The 26,615-nt window shown below is 38.2% G+C and overlaps 1 protein-coding gene across 1 annotated transcript in view; it reads right to left on the reverse strand.

The window, feature by feature from the left end:
- The window catches only part of COL9A1 (collagen type IX alpha 1 chain), a 207,954-nt gene that overhangs the window by 153,583 nt on the left and 27,756 nt on the right, over positions 1-26,615 (reverse strand). The window contains exon 6 of the mRNA XM_054492376.2: positions 21,120-21,302. The gene's annotated coding sequence lies outside the window, so the exon portion shown is untranslated. The remainder of the gene's footprint in view (positions 1-21,119; positions 21,303-26,615) is intronic.

A 26,615-nucleotide genomic window follows, 5' to 3' on the forward strand; every position in this document is an offset into this window, starting at 1 on the left:
TACCCTTTATTTCTTTCTATTGTCTGATTGCCCTGGCCAGAACTTCCAACACTATGTTGAATAGGAGTGGTGAGAGAGGGCATCCCTGTCTTGTGCCAGTTTTCAAAGGGAATGCTTCCGGTTTTTGCCCATTCAGTATGATATTGGCTGTGGGTTTGTCATAAATAGCTCTTATTATTTTGAGATAAGTCCCATCAATACCTAATTTATTGAGAGTTTTTAGCATGAAGGGCTGTTGAATTTTGTCAAAGGCCTTTTCTGCATCTATTGAGATAATTATGTGGTTTTTATCTTTGGTTCTGTTTATATGCTGGATTACATTTATTGATTTGTGTATGTTGAACTAGCCTTGCATCCCAGGGATGAAGCCCACTTGATCATGGTGGATAAGCTTTTTGATGTGCTGCTGGATTTGGTTTGCCAGTATTTTATTGAGGATTTTTGCATCGATGTTCATCAGGGATATTGGCCTAAAATTCTCTTTTTTGGTTGTGTCTCTGCCAGGCTTTGGTATCAGGATGATGTTGGCCTCATAAAATGAGTTAGGGAGGATTCCTTCTGTTTCTATTGATTGGAATAGTTTCAGAAAGAATGGAACCAGTGCCTCCTTGTACCTCTAGTAAAAGCAATGGCAACAAAAGCCAAAATTGATAAATGGGATCTAATTAAACTAAAGAGTTTCTGCACAGCAAAAGAACCTGCCATCAGAGTGAACAGGTAACCTACAGAATGGGAGACAATTTTTGCAACCTGCTCATCTGACAAAGGGCTAATATCCAGAATCTACAAGAACTCAAACAAATTTACAAGAAAAAAACAAACAACCCCACCAAAAAGTGGGTGAAGGATATGAACAGACACTTCTCAAAAGAAGACATTGATGCAGCCAAAAGACATATGAAAAAATGCTCATTATCACTGGCCATCAAAGAAATGCAAATCAACACCACAATGAGATACCATCTCACACCAGTTAGAATGGCAATCATTAAAAAGTCAGGAAACAACAGATGCTGGAGAGGATGTGGAGAAATAGGAACACTTTGACACTGTTGGTGGGACTGTAAACGGGTTCAACCATTGAGGAAGACAGTGTGGTGATTCCTCAGGGATCTAGAACTAGAAATACCATTTGACCCAGCCATCCCTTTACTGGGTATATACCCAAAGGACTATAAATCATGCTGCTAGAAAGACACATGCACGTGTATGTTTATTGAGGTACTATTCACAATAGCAAAGACTTGGAACCAACCCAAATGTCCAACAATGATAGACTGGATTAAGAAAATGTGGCACATATACACCATGGAATACTATGCAGCCATCAAAAATGATGAGTTCGTGTCCTTTGTAGAGACCTGGATGAAGCTGGAAACCATCATTCTCAGCAAACTATTGCAAGGACAAAAAAACCAAACACTGCATGTTCTCACTCATAGGTGGGAATTGAACAATGAGAACATTTGGACACAGGAAGGGGAACATCACACACCAGGGCCTGCTGTGGGGTGGGGGGACAGGGGAGGGAACGCACTAGGAGGTATACTTAATGTAAATGAGTTAATGGGTGCAGCACACCAGCATGGCACATGTATACATATGTAACAAACCTGCAGGTTGTGCACATGTACCTTAGAACTTAAAGTATAATAAAAAAAAAAGAAAAAAGAAAAAAGAGGTTGGACAGAGGCACTATTCACAGTACTTAGGGATTTGTATGGAAACAGTTTACAGATTTTGTGACAACCTTGTCTTTCAATTCGGATGAATGAAGCACTATTGTTTGGTCATGAGGAACTTTAATAAAAAAGTTGTCACCAAAAATAAAAAATAAAAAAATAAAGTGATGTAATTAACAAGTATTACACTTAAAAGATCCTTTAGCACAGTATCAGAAATTCAAGAGAGTATTAAAAATGCTGCTCTTTTGATGACATTTAGAGATATATAAAGTTCAGTAATTACTTTAAAGGATGACTTTATGAAAAGAAGAGTTCACAAAATTCAGACCTTGGAAATAATCTGTGAAATTGCCAATACATTGACACTCCTTAGAGAAAATATTTAAAGCTGGGTTATAAGTTGCTAAATTAAATGTCTCTTTTTAAAAGGACAGCTGTATGTATGCCTGTTATCAAGATATAACTTAAAATGTAATTAATGCTTTCTTGGAGCTTACAAGTTAGTGGTTAAAACAGATATTAATCAAATAAACAAATTAGTGTATAATTATAAACAATAATTTGGATTTTACTTTGTCTTTATCCTCTAAGCCACCTGTCTATAATACTTTTTATCGCTACTAATCTTACTTTTTTAGACTCTACATTAGCCTTTCCATCAACTCGGTTCATAAAAAGGTGCACACACAATGGAGAAATTACAATATAAGGCACAAAGCACTGGCTTGAAAATCAGTTGATTCCTAGCTTTCCCACTAACCAAGTGAACTTTCTGAGTTCTTTAAGCTCTGTAAGATTAGTTGGTGTCATATATATCCTTGTAGGGTTCTCTTACATTTAAAATCATATAAATAGTTTTCCAAGCCAGACATTATTTTAGATCCCCAAAATTAGCTATTTCATAATAAATAAAGTCTGTGTCTTCCAGAGGGGAAAAGAGATTTTAAATGATTTATGTATAAAGAATTTATACAAATGGCTAGACACGGTGGCTCATGCCTGCAATCCCAGCACTTTGGGAGGCTGAGGCAGGTGGATCACTTGTGGCCAGAAGTTTGAGACCAGCCTTGTCAACATGGTAACATCCTATGTCTACTACAAATACAAAAAAAATTAGCCAAGCATGATGGTACACACCTGTAATCCTGGCTACTTGGGATACTGAGGCATGAGAATCACTTGAACCTGGGAGGCAGAGGCTGCAGTGAGCCAAGATCACAGCACTGCAGTCCAGCCTGGGTGACAGAGTGAGACCCTATCTCAAAAAAAAAAAAAGCAAACAAAAGAATTTACACAAATAAGTAATAAATAAGAAAGATTCTAAGAATGTAATAGGCTTAACTTTAAGAAATACATAATGAAGAATGTTCAGTATAATTAATAATGTACAATTTTAGTTGTAACAGGAAGGATGGTTAAACTGGGATGTTGAAATCCTTTTCTCCAGCAATCTTTAAAAACCAAGTCGTTTCCCAAGAGTAGTGAGATGACTTAAGAAAGGAGAGAGTTGATATGAAGTATCAGGCACGTTTCTGCCCTCTGAACATTATCTGAGACACTGCCTTCATACCTAAAGTGCTTTTTTCCTTAAAGGAAGAGTTCTTTTTAATTATCCACAGCCATACATTATTAATCAAACTCTGTCTTTGAATCATAATTCATGCTCAAGCCCCTAGAAGTTAAAAGCGTGATGAAAATTTATAAAAATTTGAAAACTTCACTCAGGAGGCCATTGAGAGTACATTAAAAGGCATTTAGTTTGTTTAGATGTAATGTACTTTATTATCAGGGCTGATTCACACTCACTGTAATACTCCAGGGGGATTAACCACATTAATCTGATTATGAGAGTTTCACAGCACTCTTAGCAGAAAGACATTCACCAAACTTCAATTATTTTTAGAAGCTCTATCTTTGAATGTAATTTAAAACGTGATTAAGTTCCCTTTTGTGTTATCTAAACTGAATAAAGGCATTGTTTAAGCTTATTCACAGACAAAAGAATAACTTTATTAATTTTTGTTTCCTCATACAGCTTAAACCTAACAATGAAAAATATATGCTTTTATTTCTATCTAATGATATTTTTCACTATTCTGTAAACTAAATGCAGGTTTCATATTGGATTGTCTTGAACCCAATAAGGTACAAACATAAAATGGTTTTATTTTCTTCCCATTCACTGCTTTTGGACTTACTCTGTCAAATCTCCCTTTCCTGACCCCTTACAACATCTCGGGTAGATCCCATAGCTTTCTGGTGACTTCGAATATCAAAAAATCCAGTTAAGTCTAGACTGGTTTAATATTTTAGATCTTATGCAGTATTCAATTTATATTCATATCCTTGCTTTCCAAACCTCTAGTCAGCTGCATCCTGAAGGATGTGGAGGTACCCAGGCCATTGTGTGTTATTTCACTCTTTCAAAGATGTAGTGAAGCAGGATATTTCCCTGGCCCCTTCATGGGACTCACGAAGGGGGTGCCTTGTTTCCTCAGCCTGCAGTTCTCAACTCCTCGCAGGAGGGAGCATGCAAGCGAATAAGGTGGGAACTGGTGTGCCCGGGCGCTGGAACTAGCCAGCCACTTCAGTGCTGGCAGTGGCAAATTCCACTCACTTGGACCCACTGTGCTCCACCCCTCGTGGGAGGGCGCATGCAGGTGAGCAGGTGCAGGAGCCGGGGCAAGCACTTTTGGGTGTCAGCAGGAGCAAAGTCTGTGCAGGCCCCAACAGCAACATCTGGAAGGGTACCTGTGACCCCTGAAGTCCCAGAGGGAGTGTTGCAGTGCTCTTTTAGCGCTGCTGTCCACGGACAGCTTAAGTGTTAACAGCTCAGTGGACCCTCTACCTTTTCGTGTGAGGCAGCTGCCTTCTGCCAGAGAGGGCAAAGGGTCAGTGTGACAGCCTTTTGTATCTGCACTTGTGGTTCCTGAGTTCTTCTGTGGCGTCCAGGAGGTATGAGGTCACATGAACGAATTGAAGGATTGTAAATGTGGGAAATTTTATTGCTGATGGGCATGGCTGTCAGTGGGAAGGGGAGCTGAAAAGGGGACAGAGCTGGAAGGTAATATCCTCCTGAAGTCCAGGAGTCTCCAATCAGATTCTTCTCCCAAGTTACATGGTCAAGCTGTCCCTCTGGAATCAAGCCGCTTCTCCCCAACATCCAGCTATAGTCTCTGACGTCCAGCTGCTTCTCCTCTCACTGTCAGCTGGGTATGAGGTTTTTTATAAGCCCAGGATGGAGGGCAGGGCAGGCAATGAGTGGTTTTGGAAAAGGCAACATTCAAGTGGGAAAACAGGGATGTAAGTTCTCACTTCGGGCTGCGGTTTCAGGCTTTTCAGCTGGAGGGTGGGGCTTTTGCCAGGCACCCGCCCTTTCTGACTAGAATGTCTCTGCCTCCTGCCTCTATTGTTGTATCCATAGGAGCAGAAATACGATATTGAACAAATGGAAATAGTGGCCAAGACCAAAACCAGTAGTGTTTATCAAATTTCCATGTTCTCATCAATGGAATATAGGGGAGATGAGGTGTCCCTTCTGGTATAGCAGTTAAAATCAAGTGTGACTTCTGCATGTTGACTCTCTCCTAAGGCTAGCTGGTTGAAAACAAAGCGCTCAACTCCAACATGGCAGTGTTAAGCTGGATGCAGCCTGGCCCCTGGGTTGCCGCTGGAAGGGAAGTGGTGTAGGAGAGTTACCAGGCCAGCCTGCAACAGACTGCAATGTAAAGGGAGATATGTCTCTGTTTCATTAAGCCATTGAGAGCTCAGCAGTTTTTTGTTATTATGGCATAATCTAGCCTATTGTGATTAATACAAAAATAGATCCGGAAGTGAGGCACAGGAGGCAAAGAATGGGCTACACTGGAGATATCTGAACACAGAAAGGAAGAAGAGAGAATGATTGTATGAGAGAATAACAAGTTGTGTGAGCTTGCTGATAAATAGTTGAGAAGGAACCAGTAAAGAAAGAAACAGGCAATGCAAGAAACAGGGGAGCTAATAGACAGATCTGTTCTTATGAAGAGAAGTGAAAGGTTGAGATTAAGGACTCAAATGAAGAGATACATCTTAGAAGGTGTCTTTGCTCAGAGACAAGAGCAAAGGAAAGTGAAATGGGAGAAGAAACCAAAAAACAGAAGGGGGAAATTATTGAAAGTTGCAGAAAATGTAATAAGCAGCAAAATGGACCATTTTTAGCCACCTTCTGATAGAAGTGTAATCAAAGGAATTTCCAAATGACTGAGCTTATATTAATCTTCTCTCACACACTTAAATTTATTTGGCTTTATCCCTACAGGCCACATGTAATACCTATTCTTAATTTATGCTAAGCCTGATATCTTCTAAATCTTACATGTTTTTAATGCAGTACTAGACAGAGTTATTCATGCTCCATGCACACTAGCAATATCATAAATTCAGATTGGGAATTACTGAGGTATGAGAGAGCTTACCAACCTGAACTCAATAGAAGTCCAACAGCATTATGCATAGGTTTTAGAGAAAGAGATTTTGTTTGAATTGAGCATCAAATAGAAGAAAAAGATATATACCATTTGAAAAAAAAAGGTTGTAAAAACATAATTTACAGAAAAATATGTTCTGCGTTATATTAAAGAGAGAGTAAGAAAAGGAGGGATAGAGGGAGGAAGGGAAAGTTACCAGTTTAAAATTTTTGTTAAGTTGTAAGTTACACTTTCCTTCTACTTCTGCTCCCTCCCACTAAATTCCCAAATGCACAGTGACCAGGTCAGTGGACATGTAGCCATGCAAACTTACTGTTCCCAATAAATCCCTCAACAGATTTGGAAATATTAATTTATTTTATATGTGACAATATCACTCTTTAAAAACAGGTGATGGGTTTTGTGTCAGTTATCTTATCAACAGATCAGACTTTAGCATCTTCAGGGATCTTATTTCAAGAGTACAGAATAATACTGTATGAAATATCTATTGATTTTCATACTGATTTCTCCCTAAGTACATAGATACTTGACAGTCCAAAAGAAAATTAGATATGTAACTCAGAATTTTAGAGCAGTTAATAATCAAGCCCCTCTCTCCTTCCTTTCGAATATCTCATATCTGCCCACTTCTTTCACTCACACTGTCTCACACTCTATTCAAACCCCACATCACCTTACACCCAGAATTCCTAGCTCTTCAGAGTTCCCAGCCCCTGTCTATACTAAACACCTCCTTAAAGCATTATCTTCATCATGTCATTCCCAGATTTAAAAACTTTTAATGCCTCCTCAATGTGTATAACAGGGGATATTTACCTGGCATTCACAAAAAGGTTTCCAGAGGATTTCTGAAAGCACTGAAATTCTGTGCAATCATTTGTGTGCTGTGAATTATTTTGCTGGTAAAAATATTTAGTTTCTTCAAATCCTTCTTGAGGTCCTAAAAAAGGCTGAAAATCATTCATCTTTAAGGCAAAATTTAAGCTCAATGACCAGCATTCAAGAGGTGAGATCAAGCTTGCATTTCACTCTCATCCCCTAAGTCAAGTCCTTAGGTGGGTAAGTTCTCCTCATCCTATACATTTATTTATTCATTCAACAAATATTCATTGAACACTTCTATGTTCCAGACATGATTATAGGCACTCAGGACACATAGATGAAAGAATAGCCTCCTCCCTAAGGTATTTCCAAACTCTTGTCAGAACTCCGCTCTCAAGCAGGTGGGAAACTAGGTCTATGGCTGGGCTTGATATTTCAGGAATTGGAGAAAGGTATCAGACTGGGATGAGAGAAAGGGTCCTGAGAGCTCAGGAACAAAATGTAACAAAAGTAACATCCACAGAGATCCTCTAACACATCAAGTCCAAAGGAGAGTGAAGAGCAGAGAAGTGAAAAATCAAGCAGAAACAGAATCCAAAGCTCAGCCAAACTAGAAACAGCAAGTGGATTCAAGAGGATAAAGAAGAGATGGGGCCTGTGGGAATTCTCTGGAGTACCCATACATAGACCCAGATTCATTTCTACACAGTCTCCAATGGTGTCAGTTCAGTGGGAGAGAGCTGCCAGGACTCCAAGAAACAGCAGAGGGACAAGAGACACTAAAGTCTGCTGAGAGAGTCCTGGAAGGCTTTACGATGCTGGTCACATATAAGGTGACCCTTCAAAGAGGAGGAGGATTTTGTCAGATGGACAGAAGGGAGGGCAGGACATTCCATAAAAGGGAACACTCAATGCAAAGGCCCAGAGTCTTGACATAGCATGTTTGGGAGAACAAAAAGTGATTTAGTATAAATGGAGGCTTGGAGAAAATTATTTAGAGATGATGACTGATGCTCTCCCTAAGTACATAGATACTTGACAGTCCAAAAGAAAATTAGATATGTAACTCAGAATTTTAGAGCAGAAATAATTGGAGTTTGCTAGACAAAGTCCCTTTAAGTAACTATGTCTTGGGGAAGATTTGTCTCACCCAAATTAACTGAGGGCAAAGCCAACGCTAGATTTCTTGTCTACTAATCTAATTTGTTTGAAGTTGCCTGTGTCCCACACAGCCAGCTCTGACACCAGATTCAAACCATTTGGCCTCATATTAGAAGTAGGGCATTCAGGAACACACATACACACACAACATCCAATGACTATAAAGTCGGAGGGTAGGTGGGAAAATGGTAATTTTTCACTTTAATAGTTTATAATACTGAACATCTTTGAATATTCTAATAAGAAAAAAATAAGAGAAGTCATAAAAAGAATGAGGTAATACTATTATCTCTGCCAATGACAGAATAGGGGCCCAGCATTGTACTTGTTGCATAGCCAGTGGTGTGCTGGCAAATGTTTAACAGCCAGTATGCAGGGAAGGAATGGAACGGGGAGCTCATCTGTAGGGTTTTCCAATTTCTATTGTGTAAATATGCTTCTGTGGCTGATTTCAAGCTACCACTGTGGTATAATGGAGATGCTAACAATTGGTTCTCAGAAGTTAGTACAAGCTGGTTCAAGTGCACCACTGCTAGTAGAACTCAATAAGCATCCAATAGATCCATTAACAACAAACCAACCACCACCTACAGGGCCTTCAACTTTCTCTGGCTTCAGTCAATGATTAAGCCACAGCTGCCCATTCCTGGCAGACAAAATGAAATAGTTAATCTATCTAGCTAAGAAGTGCTGCATTTCACAGAATATAAAGAGGCTAAATCCTCCTTTCCTAGCACTACGGCCCTCCTCTCCCCTACCTTAGCTCACTAGCATGGACTTGATCTTGATCTAAATGATGCTGTTGTTCATCACACTTCCAGGAACAAGTATGACAAAAGCATTGGCCAGAACCAATGAAAAGATTCCTTTTGGAGTACTTAAATCATTTAGCCTTGCTTGTGAAATTATGTTGAAATGAGGCAGATGGAAGTTCAGCAGCAGTCATGCCAAAATCAATGTCAAGTTTGACATTCAGATATAATACTGAATAGGCTGGGCATGATGCCTCACACCTGTATTCTCAGCACTTTGGAAGGCCGAGGCAGACAGATCACTTGAGGTCAGGAGTGTGAGACCAGCCTGGACAACAAGGTAAAATCCCATCTCTATTAAAAATACAAAAATTAGCTGGGCATGGTGGCGGGTGCCTATAATCCCAGCTACTTGGGAGCCTAGGCAGGAGAATCACTCCACCGGAGGTGGAGGTTGCAGTGAGCTGAGATTGCACCACTGCACTCGAGCCTGGGCAACAGAGTGAGACTGATGAATGTGGATAAAAGTTCTGGAAAAAGTACTAGTCTGCTTGCTTTCTTAGGACCTGAGCCATTCATCCCCCAGCCATGCTAAAGTGAGTATTTGAATGGTCTTTTAAAGAAAGGCTTTCTAGGGCTAGAAAACTGTGCTGGTAGCTTCCTCTGCAGGCCTTAACCACTTAATCAGCCCATCTGGCACTTCTATAACACTCACTGGGAGGCTTTCTGACTCTTCTAGCTTCAACCTAGCATTCTGATCTGCTGAATTGACTTTTTGATTCAACCAGGCCACCCTTCCAGCTCTCTGCTGCCCCCTTCTGTCGCCAAGCAGTAACGACCACGTTGGCCCCATCTTTTGGACAGGAATCTTGTACTCAAAACCAGTGACTTCTCTGTTCTTTCCCTTTTGGCCTCTGCATGTTTCTCTGAACTGTTAACAACTCTTCCTGCTTTGTACTCTGGTTTGGCTTCAAAGAAAACTGTCTCTCCTGGACTTTTCACAACTTCTCAGTTAACACTTGTGAGTCCTTTCCTGAATTTCCTCTTTTTATCTCATTAATAAAGAACATATTCAAACAGACAATTCAAGGACATCTGCTTCTTTCCTTCTATACTCATTCTTAAGGGAAATTCTTCCCTTTACAGATTTTCAAACAACAGCCTCAATGGAAGTCATAGATTTCCATTACGAGACCTAACATTTCATTTTCTCTATAGTCCTACATTTTTCACTTTTTTTTTTTCACAGTCCTTATTTATACAGATTTCTGGGTTGGAGTTAGTTTAGCCAGCTGGTCTGGCCCTGGCATTCTAGCGACTAGATTATGATATCTAGATCTCAAAAGGGCAAATTGTGTAGGTCTTTCTGAGAAAATTAGAATATTACTTCCCGTGTGGATGTCCAGGAAACTTCCACTGGAAATTTATCAAAACTGGGGAGATGATGATTAATCACATCCAAAGAATAGGCTAATATGTACACAAATGAGACAGAAGTGAAAATAGGAACATTGTCTTGGTATGGACAAAGGGTTTGCTATGGCAGTCACCAGGCTGGTTCATGTAGCCGTGAGTTGAGGTTTGCTAACAAAACAAAGAGGTTCTTACCTCCAGAATGCTACTGGACCCACAAATATCAGGGACAGATTTGATGACTTCTTTAAGTTCCCTTCTTTACGTTCTCACCTAGCAGTCTATAATTTTAGGATTGTGGAGAATATTAGTAATAATTAAACATGGCAGCCCTTAATCAATGGCATTTAGACAAAAAGATGATGCATTAAACATGCTGTTTTCACTGTCCTCCCCATCTTCACCCCTGTGCAGCCCTGTTAAGAACGAACACATTAATAATTTACAAACACGCACATATGCTAATCTATTTTCTAAAGTGATGGAAAGATTCATAGTTTGCCAGTGTCCGTTCCAAGCAGCATGATTTATTGAGGATTAAGGTTTAAGCTTATCCTCTCTAAATTCATCCACAGTAATAAGATTTTGGTTCATTTGAATATAAATGCTGCAGCTGAGTATCCAGAAGCTGCGTTTATTTAAATCCCTATCCAAGATATTACTGAACATCTTGCCTACATGTCTGACATAACTTTTTTTTAAAGTAAGTTAACATTTACTCAGAAGTGAGCTGAGTCCACAATCAAATCACCTCATTTCTATTTTAAATAATTGTATTTTATTTCACTTTTAAATTTACCTTGGGTACGTTCCACTTATATTTTTTAAAATAGTATTTTTCTGTCGCTGAATAAAACCAGCTGACCCAAAGCAACTTTTATGCTGACAATTTGATCAAAGTAGATCACTCTGAAGTAAGCATGACATATTCTGAGTAACGCAATATGCTTATTACAAAACAGTATAAAAATGGCTTCATTGCAATGTTGTCAGTAGATAAAGACATTACCAATATTGGATTTTACATATTCTAAGGAAGGAATGAGACAGACTTTTTTTGGCTTTGAATGTGACAGACACAATTTCATCAATCATACAAATAAACCCATGGTATGCAGATCTATCATTATATAAATGTGGAAAATTATATTCAATTAATTAAAGTTTAATTTAAAACAGTGAATATAACTAATATTTGGTATACATACATATCAGAATTTAAGATTGAATGTAGTTAATATTACTGGAAAAAAATAATAAATTATTCAATTATCTTCTGTTTACACTGCAAACAGAAATATTTTGTAAAATCTCGCCTGCTTCAATTGTAAGTGGTTAGAAACTAGCAATAAATTAGTATGTCTTGAATTCCTAGGTTCTAGATTTCAGGCAGCCAACTTGAAAAAAACACAAGATTGATAAAGTCATAAAAACTTTATGTAAATACATAGTTCACTGCTTTGAATTAAAGAGTAAACATAAAGATTAGTCACTAATTTGCTGATGGTTCTTAACATTTCTTGGACATCTGCCAACATTTGTACATTTAAAGCTAGGAAAGAAACCAGCATTTCTTCAATCTTGCCACTAGGTGGCATAGACTTGGAGACTCAGCCTTGGCTTAAAAGTAGTTTAAGCAAAACACAAAACACAGAATCTTTGTATGGTGGACATAGAGAAGAAAAGTTTATATTACCTTGGATCAAAGAGGATAAGAAGAAGAATAAATAAATAATATTTCCCTATACCATATTTAAGTTTTCCGTATGAAAGTTTAGAATACAAGAATTTTATAATTTGTCATACATGGGAACAGGGAAGAAAATAGGTGGTAAAAAATGAAATATTTTCCTTGAAATTTATCCATTTTTAGCTATGAAAAAATTACCACAGAATAGGGAAAGATTAAAACCAGTGATTCCCCCTTTCCCCACTTTTGGAATGAACACAGGTAAATATACGCATGCAACTATTAGGAACAGCTTAAAAATTAGTTGAATTTAATTGAAAACATCTGGTGACCTACTGAGCAATTTAAATGCCTTAAATTTAGCTTTTTATTGATAAATATTCATGCTAATTTTCATTCCAAATAACATTTCTAACAGCTTTATTGAGATAAAATTTATATACCATAAAATCCAACCATTCAAAGTGCACAATTCAGTGCTTGCTAGTATAGTCACAGGATTGTACAACCATCACCATAATGTCAGGACCTTTTTGTCCCCCTTGAAAGAATCCCTGTGTCTATTGGCTGTCATATCCATCCCCCTCCCTGTCCCACCTCATCAGCAACCTCTCATCTATTTGGTGTCTCTATGGACTTGCCTATTCTGAATATTTCATATAAATAGAATCATACAATATATGGTCTTTTGTGACTGATTTTGTTCATTTAGCATAATGTTTTCAAGATTTATCCATGTTTCAGTATGTATCAGAACTTCATTCCTTCTTAGGGCTGAAAATATTCCATTGTATAGATATCCCACATTTTCCTTATTCATTAATCAGTTGAACATTTCGATTGTTTCCACTTTTTGGCTATTATGAGTCATACTACTATGAACATTGGTGTACAGATATCTGTTTGAATTTGTTTTCAAATTTTGGAGTACATACCTGGGTATGTACTCCATCTAGGCATTACTGGGTTACTGGTAATTCTGCTTAACTTTCACAACAGCTCCACCTTTTACATTCCCACCAGCAATGTACAAACATCTCAATTTATCTTTATTTCTCCTTGGCAACATTTACTATTTCTGGGGTTTTTGTGTTTGCTTGTTTGTTTGTTTGTTTTGTATTGCCATCCTAGAGGGTGTGAAATGGTATTTCATTGTGGCTTTGACTTGCCCTTCCCTAATGCCTGATGATATAAACCATCTTTTCATGTGCTTACTGGTCATTTGTATATTTTCTTTAAAGAAATATCTATTCAAATCCTTTGCCTATTTGTAACTGGGTCGTTCGTCTTTTTATTATTGAGCTCTATGAGTTCTTTGTGTATTCTGAATATAAATCTCTTATCAGACACATGGTTTCCAAATATTATTCCTGTGCTGTGGATTGTCTTTTCACTTTCTTAATGGCATCCTCTGTAGGACAAACTTTTTAAAAAATTGTACATAGTTTAATTCACCATTTTTTTGGTCACCTTTGCTTTTGGTGTCGTATCTACGAAACTATTGTCTAACCCAAAGTCACTAAGATTTACTTCTATGTTTTCTTATAAGAGTTTGATTGCTCTTACATGAGATTTATGATCCATTTTGAGTTAACTTTGTACCCCACATACAGTGTGAGGTAGAGCTCCAACTTCAATCTTTTGCATGTGGATATGGAGGCGTCCCACCATCATTTGTTGAAAAGACTATTCTTGCCCAATTACTGAATTGTCTTGGTCCAAGTAACATTTTGTATCTTAAATAATTTGCATCATTTGAAAGTAAAATTAAGAAGTATTATACCAGATGCTTTACTGAGGCTCAAACATTCAAAGGTTATACATTTCAAATAAGTTTGTGATTTCAACACAACTCTATGCCAAGCATCAGTAGATATGCAATAAAATGTTAATAAATGAATAAACACACAAACCTGTTTAATTTTTGTTTTCAAAAATCAAGTTATGTATCTCTACCTTCATTTTGCTTCATATATTTTATTTACAAACTACAAAATTCTGAGATTTCATAATACAGGACACTAGTAAATTTACTAAATGCTTCTTGATGTCTATTTGCTTCGTGATAAAAGTTGTTAATGTAAGAAAACTTGTTTAGAAGACTACATATATTGAAAAAGCATCTGGCTAAGTGGTCCAATTTACCTGGAACCTTTTTGTTTTGTTTTTTTTTAACATTTCTCATCTGTGCTGTCTCTCAAACTAACCAATCTGCTGGTAGCAACCACACATGATATACAAAATGTGTCATCAACTTACCTAAGAAAAGTTAGTAATTACTTAAGAAAAGTACGATACAATGTAAGGATCATAACAATTAACACCAATTATTGAACACTGTACAGGTACTTTATGTCTGGTTAAGCTACTGGCCTAGAGGGCAAAATTAGTATGCTGTGGAACCTGTGCTGAAACCCAGACCTGACTCCAAAAACAATGTTGCTGGCCTCTTTATTGTGTCATCCAAAGACAGTATGGATTGTGTTAAATTCCCCTATGAAGACCTAACACAGGTGTCTCTAGATAAGTAGAAAGTATTTGTATTTATAATGGTAACACTGAGGAGGTTCAGGGGCACATAAGATCCCGCATTTCAAAATGTATTCCCCACCCAATATGTTACTACAAATGTACATACAACTGTAAACAGCATAACAGAATGTGAAGCATGACAGCATTCATCATTTGTTCTTTTATTCATTCATTCAGCAAATATTTAGAGTGCTGGTTATGAACTAGACATTATCCTAGGCATTGGAGATTCATCAATAAACAAGACAATGTTCTTGCAATCGTGGACCTTCTTGAGAGTGAATAGACTGAGATAAGAAATACAGGTATCTAAAAATAGAATAAGATCATTTTTGGTGGTGAAAAAGCTATGAAGAAAATTCAAAAGGATGATTAAATAAAGAGTTATGAGAAGGGAAGGGCTACTTTGGCTCAGAGAGTCAGCAAAGGTCTCTATGTGAAAGTAATATTTGGACCCATACCAAAAACATGAGAAGGAGTGAGCTATGTGAAGATCTGGGGAAAAGGAGTTCTAGGTAGAGGGAACAGCACGTGGAAACACATGGAGGTGAGAATGAGCCTAGCAGTTGGAGGAAGAGATAGAGATAGCTGATGGAACATAGTAGATGAGGGTGAGAGTGGTGGAGATGAAGTCTGGACAATAGGCTTCACATAAGCTCTTGTCCATCATAATAAGGAGTTTGGTTATTAACCTAATCATTTTGGGTAAACTTTAGAGAATTTTAAGCAAAAAATAATATTGCTAGTGAATATGGTGAGAAGTAATTCAAGATATATTTTACAGGTAGAACCAGGAGAGCTTGTTGAAGTATCATATATACAGGTGAGAAAGAAAAAGAGTTAGATTCATGAAGCCAGGTACTTACACTGTAAAACATAATTCATACTTCTATTTTTGCAAAATAGAAATTGCAAATTTCATAACATTATTGAAATTAAAAGAAAAACTCTGCTTCCTCTCTTCCTCTTCTTCTTCATCTCATCCCCACGGACAATTTTATCAACATCACATCAGTTTCTGCATTCCAATAATTTTAGTCACACCATGCCTGTGCTGTGAATGATACATAGTTTATTGTACCAATGTGCTATGCACAGGAGGAACGACAGAGTTATTCTTTCCAAGAAAACAAAAATCAACTATCTTGCCATATTCACCAAAGTGCTTTTTGCTTAAATAATTGAGTGTGTCCCTGGTGGTAAACGTGTCTGGGATTACTTGCCCCATCCATAGCCCCTTCTCTGAAAACTACTGATAAGGTTTGGCTCTGTGTCCCATCCCCCACAATTCACTTTGAATTGTAATAATCCCCATGTGTCGTGGGAGAGACCCGGTGGGAGGTAATTGTATCTTGGGAGCGAGTTTTTCCCATGCTGTTCTCGTGATAGTGAATAAGTCTCATGAGATCTGATGGTTTTATAAAGGGGAGTTCCCCTACAGGAGCTCTCTTGCCTGCCAGCATGTAAGACGTCCCTTTGCTCTTCCTCTGTCTTCCACCATGATTGTGAGGCCTCCCCAGCCATGTGGAACTGAGTCCATTAAACCTCTTTCCTTTATAAATTACGGGGTCTCGGGTATGTCTTTATTAGCAACGTGAGAACAGACGAATACAACTACCTTTACCTATAATCTCACCCAAGGAACCAGCCCAGACATCCATGTTTGTACCATGTAATTTCATTCCCTACCCCCAACACATACGCGATTGGACCAGGATTGCCGGCTAGTTTATTGGTAGATAAAAGCGTTGATAAAGCAAAGGGGGAGCCTACTAGTGTTAGGTTCTGGAACTGACAGGTCATGGAGAGAGAACTTGAAACCGTACCAAGGTGAGACAAAGCCAAGTACATGCTGCAGTTATGGGGAAAAGAAACTGTAGCAGGTCAGGAGATGGGAAAGACCAGACCAGTATAAAGACAGATAGTGGAAGACCAAAACATAGAAACAAGAGAGCATGCAGACTTAGAATTCAATAATCTAATGGTTTGGGTGGGTGTTTTGCAACCAGAAGTCCTGGCTGAAACAATCCCCTACTCCATTCAACATATAATGCCATTTACAAATACCTGACTTTAACTCAACTTTTATTAGGAAAAATTCTAAAGCCTGGCTATAGTGGGCCATTGGTGGATATTTTTGACCAACTGACCTATCTTCCATTCAATGAAACAAGATTCTGTCTCAGAGTATGAATCTTCCAAGATAGCTCGAGACCGTCAAGGTCATTAAACCCTCTGTGACTCATGGAAAGGGAAGGAGTTTAAAAATTATATCTCCTCTTTCCAAAAATCCCTAACTGGTATTCCATGACACTTAAAAAAACTCTCATGATTGAAACTACAAGAAAAGGCTTTTTTTTTCTGGCCAATATTGCTTGTACTATCACTAATTTTCTAGCTGAGATTAGAATATGTATAGTGATAAGATGAAGTATATGAAAGTTACGTTATCATGTTGTGCTATATTGTAGAACCAAAACAAAAAGAAATTGTGAAGGTCTGTCACTGGAAATGTGTAAGAACCTGATAAGAAAAAGGGAGTCTGGAATGTGACAAAATCCATGGATAAATATAACTAAGTGTAGCAAAACTCAAACAATAGATATTCTGGGCACTAAAAGATCTAAAATAGAAACAAGGACAAAACGATACATTTTTAACTGTATATCCACACACATACTGTATTCCTATGTAGGTATGCCCTATGCATATGTGTATACGAATACATGAAGAAAAGGCCAGGGGAAGACGCACCAGCTGATAATAACTGTGATTACCTCTGGAAAAGCTACATGAGTGGTCAACGGGGACTTGGGCTTCATCTATAATGTCTGACTTTTTTTTACATGAAATACTTATATCTTTAAACATATCTTTTAATTATTTAGAAAAATATTGAACAAACACTTAAGAATGAAAAAAGAAAAAGCTGCATAAGAAACTGTGCTAATGTGAAAATAATTGCAAAATATAGGGATGTGATGTTACCCAGTTTGCCAACCTGTGAACCTGTGGAAGTCATGGCTAAAAGTTTGCAAATTCGTGCTACCAAATTCTGACACAAAACTTTTAACAAGTCTTTACCATCAGCTGTTTTATTGAAATGAGAAGAAATAAGATTTAACTACATACTGCCTAATGGCATAATTAGATAATTCTAGATTCCCTTCGAGTTCAGTTCTCAACAAAAGATGAACAGTCTTGGGCTCTTTCTCACCCAACCTTGATAAAATCTGAAAAGCTGTCCCTGTCAGGAAAGCTGGTAAGAGATTAGCTGAAGCAGTAGTGCTGATAAGGAGCTTCAAACCCTTAAAGTCTGAGGTACCTCTATTGCAAAAAATTAGCTGTGGACAAATAGGAAACAACAAATGACAGGCAACCTGTTCTAAGAATTGCTGTTGAGGCACAACCTAAGATTGATATATCAAATAGTTGTCCCTCTCATCATTTCTTAATCACCCCATTCAATCCACCCTAAGTTATACAACACATAACTGAAATTTCTAACATTGAACCAAAAACTACCCCAACCATTTATCAGAATACTAATCACTTTTAAAACATTACTTTCAAAAAAGAAAAATTAAAGGAAAGAAAAAGAATGAGAAATTCACTTGCTTGTGTGCTAGATATTTTAAACCTTTTCAAAATCATGACCTAACCTAAAATGTTCTAGAAGCACAAGGTAAAATCATATTTATTTCCATGTGCCTTACAGACATCCTCCTTACCTCATTGAAGGTATTCCGAAGGAAAATTTGAGAGATCATTTTGGTACTAAAATGAAAGGTCCCTCTTTAAAAATGTATATAGAATGTTAGGAAAATCTTCAAAATGTCTAGGAGAAAGACTAGAAGAGAGATTTCCCTTGGAGTATTTTTCTTCTGTTTTTGAAAGGAAAAACACAAATAAATGAGTGAAGATATCAATTTAAAAGCACTCATATTCCTCATTTTTCTGTGCACATTACTGAATACTGTAAATAGGGTGTATGAACTTCCAATTGATTTTCCACAAATAACTACAGATTTGCACACATTTATTCATTCTTTTACAGTGCCCTGTGGGTCCAATACATTCATTTGCACAGTGGCTAGAGACAGTCTAGGAGAGATGCTGCAGGCCCCAAAGCAAGTGGGGCTAACTGGACTATGTGAGAATTGAACCCATGACCTTGGCCTCCACTAGACTATAATCAAAAGAGTTAATAACCAACCAACAACTGCTCAGATAACAGCAATTTCCAAACATAACAATAAGAAGAACAGTACTTCAGAAAATAAAATTTTAAGTATGCTATTGAAAACCTGGATAGCAAATAGTGGAGCGAAAAATAAATACCTGCTTTCTAGTCAAGTCCAAAATACTTTCTTATTATTGTTGTTGTTAAACCTCAGATAACTTTTGGCGAAATAATTTTGAATGTATATTTTATTTCTTCTTCTTTGTTTTTTTTGTTTGTTTGTTTGTTTGTTTGTCTTGAGACAGTTTCCCTCAGTTGCCCAGGCTGCAGTACAGTGGCGCGATCTCGGCTTATCACAACCTCCACCTCCAATGCTCAAGCGATTCTCCTACCTCAGCCTCCCAAGTAGCTGGGATTATGGGCATGCACCACTATACCCAGCTAATTTGTGTATTTTTGGTAGAGACAGGGTTTCATCATTTTGCCAAGACTAGACTCGAACTCCTGGCCTCAAGTCATTCTCCCACCTCAGCCTCTCAAAGTGCTGGGATTATAGGCATGAGCCTTCACACCCGGCCTCAAATGTATATTTTTAACCTAAAGTGTTTCTTATGTGTAGTTAAACAAGTCTTTATCCACTAAAAAAGTATATGAGACTGTTAAGAGTTCATCGCTGTGGGAACAATAATAAGCTATTGATCAGAAAGGACTGAGTAATAAGCTAAAGTAGAAACAAGTTAGTAATCCATTAACTAGTAAGTTAGTTACTAGCTTCTGTATGTGTATCTGTTACAGAAAAAATAAAAGCAACCACAATGTTCAACACAAGCTACCAGCAACATTTGGCTCCATAAACAGCTCTCCATAGGTCCCAGATGAAGAGAAGGGCCAGAAAAACCAAAAGTGAGAAACTGTAATGGTTAATTTTATGGGCTGACTGGGCTAGGCCAAAGCACCCAGTACTTGGTCAAACATCAATCTAGAGTCTCCTGTGAAGGTATTTTATGGATGTTATTATTATGTAAACAGTAGATTTAGAATAAAGCAGATCATCCCTCGTAATGTGTGTGGGCCTACTCCGCTTAAGTGAAGGCCTTAAAAGAAAACAGACTGAGTATCTATGGGGAAGAAAGGATTTTGCCTGTAGCCTACTTTCAGTCTCAAACTGCAGCATGAACTCTTCCCTGGGACTGTAGGAGGGCAGAGGTGGACTAAGGGAGACCTGTCAGATGCTGTACTTCAGGCAAGAAATGATAGTGACCCTAGTCATTAGGGGGTAGACATGCAATTCCATCAATACATGGGTGGGAGAATTCCAAATTGGAGCTGCATTTCTTTGGAAATACTGGGTCCTGAAGGCTGCAGCGATTATACCATAGAGCAATGACCAAGCCTTATGCATGGATCCAGCTAAGTATTCTTACAAGTTCCTGAGGTGGGCAGGCGGGAAAATCAACCAGCTACTTTGCAATTACAGTGACTATATTTATAATTATGGTCACGTGCCACATAACAATGTTACAGTCAATGGCCAACTGTATATATGACTGTGGCCCCATGAGATTATAATGGACCTGAAAAACTATCACTCAGTGATGTCATAGTGAAACTGCCTTTGCAAGATTGTAACTGAGGAGATTATGACAGTGAAAGAGATCAGACCTAACCGACTCTATCTTGCTTCTAACCCCTAAGCTGTCCTTGTTCATTCCTGAGCAAGGAACTCTGGGAAGGAATTCAGTTCATGGTTTGACTCTGAAACAAAATTGGTAACAGCCCTTTCCTGAAAAGACCCCCTTCTTGCCTGGGGTCCAGTCTGCCTTTGCAGGACTACCAAATTAGCTACAAGATTGGAAATTGCAGTTTGGGGGTCATGCAGCCTCTGGGTCCAAGAGGCTGAACCTCCCCAGGGGGTCACACAGCCTCTGGCTCCAAGAGTCTGAACCTCCCCAAATTGCTCCTGGGGATAACATCAATATTGTAAAACCTAAGATCAGGGCTTGAGATATGTTGCAGACCTTGCACTTGATGGATCAGCTGACACCACCCAGACCAGTAATCTGGGCCAACCAGTTCTGCCATCTCACCCAGGAACAGAAGACATTTAAAAAACCTAACTTCAACCCCCTATGATTCCATTTCCAACCTGACCACTCAGCACTCCCCATTTCCCAAGGCCCTACCCGTCAAATTAGCTTTAAAAACTCTGATCCCTGAATGTTTGGGGAGACTGATTTGAGTAATAATAAAACTCCAGTCCCCTGCACAGCAGCTCTGTGTGAATTACTCTTTCTCCATTGCAAATCCCTTGTCTCGATAAATCAGTTCTGTCTAGGCAGCAGGCAAGGCGAACCCACTGGGCGGTTACAATAGCCATTGTGAAATTGTAGTGCGTAACACATTACTTACAAGTTTGTGATGATGCTGGTATAAACAAATGTTGTGCTGCCAGTCTTATAAAAGCATAACATTATGGCCGGTTGTGGTGGCTCACACCTGTAATCCCAGAACTTTGGGAGGCTGAGGCAGGTGGATTGCCTGAAGTTAGGAGTTTGAGAACAGCCTGGCCAACATGGTGAAACCTGGTCTCCACTAAAAAAGAAAAAAATACAAAAAAATTAGCCAGACGTGGTGGCGTGCACTGTTGTCCTAGCTACTCAGGAGGCTGAGGCAAGAGAATTGTTTGAACCCAGGTGGTGGAGGTTGGCAGTGAGCTGAAATCGCGCCACCACACTCCAGCCTGGGCGACAGAGCCAGACTCCATCTCTAAAAAAAAAAAAAAAAAAAAAGCATAACACATACAATTATGTGCAGTATAACTGTGTTACTAGTTTATGTATTTCCTACACTACGCTTTTTATTGTTATTTTAAAGTGTACTCCATTTACTTATATATATATATATATTTTTTTTAAAGTTTATGTACCACCAGGGATGAGGTTAAAACAAAATGTTAATTATAAAACAATGTCAGTGAGGTCCTTTAGGAGGTATCCCAGAAGGAGACATTGTTACCATAGGAGATGACAGCTCCATGCACACTATTGCCCCTGAAGACCTTATGGGACAGGATGTGGAGGTGAAAGACAGTGATATTGATGATCCTGACCCTGTGTAGGCCCCAGCTAATGTGTGTCTCTGTGTCTTCATTTTTAATTTTAAAAAAGTGTAAAAAGTAAAAAATCAAAAAAAGTTAAAATAGAAAAAAATTTATAGGATAAGGATATAAAAAAAGTTTTTGTACAGCTATACAATGTGTTTGTGTTTAAGCTAAGGATTATTACAAAAGAGTCAAAAAGTTTAAAAATTAAAAAGTTTATAAAGCAATAAAATTACAGTAAGCTAAGGTGAACTTATTATTGAAGAAAGAAAAAATTTTAAATAAATTTGTGTAGCCTAAGTGTACAATGTTTATAAAGTCTACAGTAGTAAGCAGTAATGTCCTAGATCTTCACATTCATTCACCATTCACCCACTCAATCCCCCACAGCAACTGCCAGTCCTACATGCTCCATTCATGGTAAGTGCCCTATATAGGTGTACTTTTTTTTATCTTTTTTTTTTTTTTTTCCCAGAGTCTCATTCTGTCATCCAGGTTGGAGTAGTGTGCAGTGGTGCAATCTTGGCTCACTGCAGCCTCCACCTCTTTGGCTCAAGTGATTCTCCTGCCTCAGTCTCCCAAGTGGCTGAGATTACAGGCACCTGCCACAACACCTGGCTAAGTTTTCTATTTTTAGTAGAGATGGGGTTTCACTACATTGTCCAGGCTGGTCTCAAACTCCTGACCTCAAGTGATCCTTCTGCCTTGGCCTCCCAAAGTGCTGGGATTACAGGTGTGAGCCATCACGCCTGGCCCATTTTTTATCTTTTATACCTTATTTGTATTGTACTTTTTCTATGTTTACATATGTTTATAATTACTTACCATTGTGTTACAATTGCTTACAGTATTCAGTAGAGTAACATAGTATACAGGTTTGTAGCCTACAAGCAATAGACTATACCTATAGCCTAGGCATATAGTAGGCTGTACCATCTAGGTTTGTGTAAGTACACTCTATAATGTTCACACAAGGAAGTCACCTAACAAATGCATTTCTCAGAATGTATTCCTGTCGTTAAGTGATGCATGACTGTACAGCTAAATAAACCTGGGAAGTTCTGGTTTCATGACTATAAGGAGAGAATGTGGGACCAGAGGGACACAGTTTGCTCTGCATTCTAGAAAAAGGGAGCAATGACTTTTCTAGTCTATCTCTAGAATTATCTCCAATAGACAAAATCCTAGCTATGTTTTCATAGTCTGCCTCCTTGACATATACCTTCTTACAACACTGATGAATGATGCGGCTTTCTTGGCTTGGTGGGCCATGAGGATCATCCAACTTAGTCCTCTTATGCTGATCTATGCCCAATTAATAACTTAAGTGTAATGTGACTTCCCATGGAGATTTTCCTGTAAGATGCAAGTTCCCATAGTTGCAACCATAAACATTTTTTCTTCTTTTTTAAAATTTTGAGGTATGGGCATGGTGGCTTATACCTGTAATCCTACCACTCTGGGGGCTGAACGAGGAGGATCACTTGAGCCCAAAAGTTTGAGACTGCCCAAGCTTGGGCAGTATAGGGAGATTTTTGTCTCTACAAAAAATTTAAAAATTAGCATGGTGACACAAGCCTGTAGTCCCATCTACTCAGGAGGCTGAAGCAGGGGGATCGCTTGAGCTCAGGAAGTCAAGGCTGCAGTGAGCCATGTTCACACCACCGCACTCCAGCCTGGGTGACAGAGCAAGACCTCATCTCAAAAAAATTTTTAGAATAAATTTTATTGTGCATATTTAAGGTATATAGCATGATGTTATGAGATACATATGTACAGTAAAATGGTTACCATAGTGAAACAAATTAACATGTCCATCATCTCACATAGTTACCCACCTTTCCCTCCTGTGGCAAGAGCAGCTATAATCTACTTATTTAGCAAAAATATTGAATACAATGCACCATTATTTAATATAGTCCTCATGCTGTATATTACACCTTTAGACTTGGTCAGCCTACATATCTGCTACTATCTATTGAGAACTTTAAACCTGCATCTCCCAATTTTCTCCCCTCCACCTGAGCCTAGTAGCCACTGTTTTAGTTTCAATCTCCATATATTTGACCTTTTTTTTTAAAGATTCCACATATAAGTGAAATCATGCAATATTTTTCTTTCGTTTTGTCTGGCTTGTTTCACTTACCAGGTCCATCCATGTTGTAGGAAATGGCATGATCTCCTCCTTTTTTAAGGCTGAATAATATTCTATTGTATAAACATATACCACAGTTTCTTTATCCATTCATCTGCTGACAGACACCTAGGTTGTTTTCATATCCTGGCTATTGTGAATAATGCTGCAATGAACATGGGAGTGTAGATACCTTTAAGAGGTAGTGCTTTCATTTTTGTTGGTATATACCCCAAAAAAGGGATTGCTGGGCCATATGGTAATTCTATTTTTTATTTATTTAGGAACATCCATATTGTTTTCCATAATGGTTGTACCAATTTACATTCCAACCAACAATGCAAAAGTTCCCTTTTCTTCACACCCTTGCCAACACTTGTTATCTCTTGGCTTTTTGTTAATAGCCATCCTACCAGGTGTGAGATGATATCTCATAGTGATTTTGATTTGAATTTCCTTGATGATTAGTGATGTTGAATACCTTTTCATAGACCTCTTGGCCATTTTTGTGTCTTCTTTAGAGAAATGTCTATTCAGGTACTTTGCCCATTTTTAAATCAGCTTATATGTTTTCTTGCTTTTGAGTTGCATAAGTTCTTTATACATTTTGGATATTAACCCTGTATCAAATATATGGCTTGCAAATATTTTTTCCCAATCTATAGATTGCCTTTTCATTTTGTTGACTGTTTCCTTTGCTGTACAGCTTTTTAGTTTAATGTAGTCTAATGTATTTATTTTTACTTTTATAGCCTGAGCTTTTGATGTGATATCCAAGAAATCAATGCCAAGGTCAATGTCAAGGAGATTTTTCCCTATGTTTTCTTCTAGGAGTTTTATGGTTTTAGGTCTTACATTTAGGTTATTTATTTCATTTTGAGTTAAAAGTATAAACTTTAAAATTTGCTTGACACTTTGGGAGGCCAAGACAAAAGGATCACTTGAGCCCAAGAGTTCAAGACCAGCCTGGACAACATAGTGAAACCTTGTCTCTACTAAAAATAAATAATAACTTTTAAAAAACTAGTCAGGTGTCGTGGTGAATGCCTATAGTCCCAGCTACTTGGGAGGCTGAAGTGGGAGGATCTCTTGAACCTGGGAGGTCACTGCTGCAGTGAGCTATGATCATGTGATTGTAGTCCAGCCTGGGCAACAGAGCAAGTCCCTGTCTCAAAAAAAAATTGCTAGAATTATACATTTTATTGTAAATTAATAAGTTGGTTCAAAGTTCATTTACAGTGATACTATGTGTGTAACATACAAATTAATCCTCTTGAATCTGAATGCTCAGAAAATTTCAGGTTTCCTGTGTCTTGCTAATTGACAAGAGAATAGATGTTTATTAGGAAGAATTCAGGGGAAAAACTGAAGGAATGAGATGTGCAAAGTCACAGAGCCAGGAAAGAGAATGACACAATCGTTTAACACAAATGGAGCAGAGACTGAGCATTTGAGCATTGTTGGGAGATAAGTCTGGAAAGTTCAAGTCAGATCATCCCATGAATGCCTTGAGGAGACATTTAGATTTTCCCCCAAGGCCAAGGAGATTGCAGTCTATTTGTAAGAAGAAGAGTAAAATCATCAGATTTATTTTAGAAAAATATCTCTGGTGATGATGTGGAAGATGGATTAGAGTGTACAGCAACTAGATGAACTGGGATGAGTTAGGAGGAGTCTCAGTGGGAAACTACATAGACCTGGAAAAAGGCAAGGGCAGTAGATACAGAGTATGGAGAGTCAAGAGGGTAACACAAAACAAACCATATAAGGTGTTTAATGGAGAAGCATGGACAGATTTAGCTTAGTCAAATAATTGGACAGCAATATCATTAACTGGGATAGGAAATGGAGAAGGAAAAGTGGGTTTTGTTGTTTTTTGTGTGGGTGGAGGATATATGAAATTTGGTTTTGAACATCATGATTTTCAAATGATTATGAGTCATCCAAGTAGAGACATTCAGAAGGCAATGGAAACTACAAGTCTATACTTCAGGAGAGCCATTTGAGCATAAGCTGTAATTTTGGGATTTGCTGTAAATCATAGGCAAAGTTATAGAAGTTGATGACTTAGAATTTGGCAGTGGTGTGGGGGAATCAGGGAATGAGGTGATAAGAAGAGTAAGAATAAAATTCTGGGCCAGGCACAGTGGCTCACGCCTGTAATCCCAGCATTTTGCAAGGCCGAGGCAGGCGGATCACTTGTGGTCAGAGGTTTGAGACCAGCCTGGCTAACATGGTGAAATCCCATCTCTACCAAAAAATACAAAAATTAGCTGGGTGTGGTGGCACGTGCCTGTAATCCCAGCTACTCGGGAGGCTGAAGCAGGAGAATCACTTGAACCTCGGAGGCAGAGGTTGCAGTGAGCCAAGATCACACCACTGCACTCCAGGTTGGGCGACAGAGAGAGACCTGGTCTCAGAAAAAAAAAAAAAAAAAAGAATAAAATTCCGAGGACCCACATATATAAGGTGTTAACAGAATGAGAAGAGCTGTTCAAAGATTTTAAAAAGTAATCAGAGGTGTGGGAGAAGAGACAAGTAGGTGCAACGTTATAAAAGCCCATGGAAGCAAATGTTTCAGGATGAAGAGAGAAGTCAATATTCCCAAATGCTCCATAGGGTGCTAAGAGAATGAGCACTGAAAAGAGGCCACTCCATTTATAAGTTAAGT

This window comes from Pongo pygmaeus, chromosome 5, assembly GCF_028885625.2.
Source record: "Pongo pygmaeus isolate AG05252 chromosome 5, NHGRI_mPonPyg2-v2.0_pri, whole genome shotgun sequence".
Classification (NCBI taxonomy): Eukaryota; Metazoa; Chordata; class Mammalia; order Primates; family Hominidae; genus Pongo; species Pongo pygmaeus.